At 44.9% G+C, this 4595-nt stretch overlaps 1 non-coding gene across 1 annotated transcript; it reads right to left on the reverse strand.

Annotated features, from left to right (window-relative positions):
* Positions 1-930: 930 nt before the first annotated feature.
* On the reverse strand, positions 931-1005 carry Trnas-cga (transfer RNA serine (anticodon CGA)). The gene has a single exon. It is a non-coding gene; the product is annotated as a tRNA-Ser (tRNA).
* Between the last annotated feature and the right edge of the window lie 3590 nt (positions 1006-4595).

The following is a 4595-nucleotide window of genomic DNA, read 5'->3' on the forward strand; positions in this document are numbered from 1 at the left end:
TTAACATCTTCAGTGTCACGCTCTGATTATAAGCTATGTAGGTATAAGAAAAATAACATTACTAATATAAATATCCAGAAGATAGAAAAAAGTTAAAAGATAAATCTTAAAATTCGAATCATATCAACCTTGAATATAACCACACCCTGACCCCAAATAACTCACCCTAACCATAAACAAATGATTTTGAGGAATAATAACCCAACTTCAAATGAATATATCTAACAAACTTAGTTGAAAGGAAAGATATAAATCACATAGAGTCAGCAAATCTAACAAAAGTAAGTATACTTAAAGAAAACAGATTATGAGAAAAATCAAACTTAGAAATAAGATAACCCAAATAAGCACCCAAAATAACAGCTGTAATTGTCAAAAACTTTAAATAATAAGGCAAAGCAATCACATGAGGAATAGGGAAAATCAATCAAGATAAAAAACTACCACCAGAAACAGAAAGAAACAATAAACCAATTATACCAAATGAAATATAATAACCCTTATCATCAAAAGAAAATCTTGAGTAAAAATTATTATCTCCAGATATGGAATAATAAAATACCAGAATGAGATTTTCACTCTGCAGCGGAGTGTGCGCTGATATGAAACTTCCTGGCAGATTAAAACTGTGTGTCCGACCGAGACTCGAACTCGGGACCTTTGCCTTTCGCGGGCAAGTGCTCTACCAACTGAGCTACCGAAGCACGACTCAGGCCCGGTACTCACAGCTGTACTTCTGCCAGTACCTCATCTCCTACCTTCCAAACTTTACAGAAGCTCTCCTGCGAACCTTGCAGAACTAGCACTCCTGAAAGAAAGGATATTGCGGAGACATGGCTTAGCCACAGCCTGGAGGATGTTTCCAGAATGAGATTTTCACTCTGCAGCGGAGTGTGCGCTGATATGAAACTTCCTGGCAGATTAAAACTGTGTGTCCGACCGAGACTCGAACTCGGGACCTTTGCCTTTCGCGGGCAAGTGCTCTACCAACTGAGCTATCGAAGCACGACTCACACCTGGTACTCACAGCTATACTTCTGCCAGTACCTCGTCTCCTACCTTCCAAACTTTACAGAAGCTCTCCTGCGAACCTTGCAGAACTAGCACTCCTGAAAGAAAGGATATTGCGGAGACATGGCTTAGCCACAGCCTGGGGGATGTTTCCAGAATGAGATTTTCACTCTGCAGCGGAGTGTGCGCTGATATGAAACTTCCTGGCAGATTAAAACTGTGTGTCCGACCGAGACTCGAACTCGGGACCTTTGCCTTTCGCGGGCAAGTGCTCTACCAACTGAGCTACCGAAGCACGACTCACGCCCGGTACTCACAGCTATACTTCTGCCAGTACCTCATCTCCTACCTTCCAAACTTTACAGAAGCTCTCCTGCGAACCTTGCAAGGTTCTCAGGAGAGCTTCTGTAAAGTTTGGAAGGTAGGAGACGAGGTACTGGCAGAAGTATAGCTGTGAGTACCGGGCGTGAGTCGTGCTTCGGTAGCTCAGTTGGTAGAGCACTTGCCCGCGAAAGGCAAAGGTCCCGAGTTCGAGTCTCGGTCGGACACACAGTTTTAATCTGCCAGGAAGTTTCATATCAGCGCACACTCCGCTGCAGAGTGAAAATCTCATTCTGGAAACATCCCCCAGGCTGTGGCTAAGCCATGTCTCCGCAATATCATTTCTTTCAGGAGTGCTAGTTCTGCAAGGTTCGCAGGAGAGCTTCTGTAAAGTTTGGAAGGTAGGAGACGAGGTACTGGCAGAAGTATAGCTGTGAGTACTGGGCGTGAGTCGTGCTTCGGTAGCTCAGTTGGTAGAGCACTTGCCCGCGAAAGGCAAAGGTCCCGAGTTCGAGTCTCGGTCGGACACACAGTTTTAATCTGCCAGGATGTTTCAATAATAAAATAAACGAAAAGAATAAGAAGCAATTAAATCAGTAGAAAAAAAATAAAGAAAAAAATTAAACAATTAATTCATCTCAAGCAAACCATTTCAATGACTAAATCATTTGAATAAAAACCAGCTAAAAAGGTATACCACATAAAGATAAACTGGAAACATTAAAACAAACAGAATTTAAAGGCATAAAATTAACAATTGAACCTGTGCCAAGATGTGCTGGCTGTGCACCAAGGCATGTTTAGCCACAGGGTGATCCTCATTACCAACAAACACTGTCTGCCTCAGTTTATTGCTGGTCATTCCCACATAGAAGGCTTCACAGTGTAGGCAGGTCAGTTGGTAAATCACGTGGGTGCTTTCACATGTGGCTCTGCCTCTGATCGTGTACACCTTCCGGGTTACAGAACTGGAGTAGGTGGTGGTGGGAGGGTGCATGGGACAGGTTTTACACCGGGCGCGGTTACAAGGGTAGGAGCCAGAGGGTAGGGAAGGTGGTTTGGGGATTTCATAGGGATGGACCAAGAGGTTATGAAGGTTAGGTGGATGGCAGAAAGACACTCTTGGTGGAGTGGGGAGGATTTCATGAAGGATGGGTCTCATTTCAGGGCAGGATTTGAGGAAGTCGTATCGCTGCTGGAGAGCCTCATTCAGAGTCTGATCCAGTCCCGGAAAGTATCCTATCACAAGTGGGGCACTTTTGGGGTTCTTGTGTGAGAGGTTCTGAGTTTGAGGGGATTAGGAAGTGGCTCCGGTTATTTGCTTCTGTACCAGGTCGGGAGGGTAGTTGCGGGATGCAAAAGCTGTTTTCAGGTTGTTAGTGTAATGGTTCAGGGATTCAGGACTGGAGCAGATTCATTTGCCACGAAGACCTAAGCTGTATGGAAGGAACCGTTTGATATGGAATGGGTGGCAGCTGTCATAATGGAGGTACTGTTGCTTGTTGGTGGGTTTGATGTGGACGGATGTGTGAAGCTGGCAATTGGACAGATAGAGGTCAACGTCGAGGAAAGTGGCATGGGATCTGGAGTAGGACCAGGTGAATCTGATGGAACCAAAGGAGTTGAGGTTGGAGGAAATTCTGGAGTTCTTCTTCGCTGTGAGTCCAGATCATGAAGACGTCATCAATAAATCTGTACCAGACTTTGGGTTGGCAGGCCTGGATAACCAGGAAGGCTTCCTCTAAGCGACCCATAAATAGGTTGGCGTACGAGGGGGCCATCCTGGTACCCATGGCTAATCCCTTTGATTGTTGGTATGTCTGGCCTTCAAAAGTGAAGAAGTTGTGAGTTAGGATGAAGCTGGCTAAGGTAATGAGGAAAGAGGTTTTAGGTAGGGTGGTAGGTGATCAGCGTGAAAGGAAGTGCTCCATCGCAGCAAGGCCCTGGACGTGCGGGATATTTGTGTATAGGGAAGTGGCATCAATGGTTACAAGGACGGTTTCCAGGGGTAACAGATTGGGTAAGGATTCCAGGCGTTCGAGAAAGTGGTTGGTGTCTTTGATGAAGGATGGGAGACTGCATGTAATGGGTTGAAGGTGTTGATCTACGTAGGCAGAGATATGTTCTGTGGGGGCTTGGTAACCAGCTACAATTGGACGGCCGGGATGTTTGGGTTTGTGAATTTTAAGAAGTGGGTAGAAGGTAGGGGTGCGGAGTGTCGGTGGGGTCAGGAGGTTGATGGAGTCAGGTGAAAGGTTTTGTAGGGGACCTAAGGTTCTGAGGATTCCTTGAAGCTCCGCCTGGACATCAGGAATGGGATTATCTTGGCAAACTTTGTATGTAGTGTTGTCTGAAAGCTGACGCAGTCCCTCAGCCACATACTCCCGACGATCAAGTACCGCGGTCGTGGAACCCTTGTCAACCGGAAGAATGACGATGGATCGGTCAGCTTTCAGATCACGAATAGCCTGGGCTTCAGCTGTGGTGATGTTGGGAGTAGGGTTAACGTTTTTCAAGAAAGATTGAGAGGCAAGGCTGGAAGTGAGAAATTCCTGGAAGGTTTGGAGAGGGTGATTTTGAGGAAGAGGAGGTGGGTCCCGCTGTGATGGAGGATGGAATTGTTCCAGGCAGGGTTCAATTTGGATAGTGTCTTGGGAAGTTGGATCATTAGGAGTAGGATTAGGATTATTTTTCTTCGTGGCAAAGTGATATTTCCAGCAGAGACTACGAGTGTAGGACAGTAAATTTTTGACGAGGGCTGTTTGGTTGAATCTGGGAGTGGGGCTGAAGGTGAGGCCTTTGGATAGGACAGAGGTTTCGGATTGGGAGAGAGGTTTGGAGGAAAGGTTAACTACTGAATTGGGGTGTTGTGGTTCCAGATTGTGTTGACTAGAATTTTGAGGTTTTGGGGGGAGTGGAGCTGGAAGTGGGAGATTGAGTAGATGGGAGAGACTTAAAACCCACATCCTTTCATCTTTCCTTCTCCTTCCCTCTTTCCTGATGAAGCAACTGTGGGTTGCGAAAGCTTGAAATTTGTATGTGTGTTTGTGTGTTTTTTATTGTGATATATATAAACAGATATAAAAAGAAGATAAAAAAATTAGAGCAAACAATCTAAAAGAAGACCAAGACATAATTCTATTTAATAATCTGAGTTCACCTACCAAATTTAATAATGGAGGAGCAGCTACATTTGATGAACTCAAAAGAAATCACCACAAAGCCATTCTAGGCATCAAAGTAATCATACCCTTATTAATTAA

This window comes from Schistocerca nitens, chromosome 2, assembly GCF_023898315.1.
Source record: "Schistocerca nitens isolate TAMUIC-IGC-003100 chromosome 2, iqSchNite1.1, whole genome shotgun sequence".
Taxonomy (NCBI): Eukaryota; Metazoa; Arthropoda; class Insecta; order Orthoptera; family Acrididae; genus Schistocerca; species Schistocerca nitens.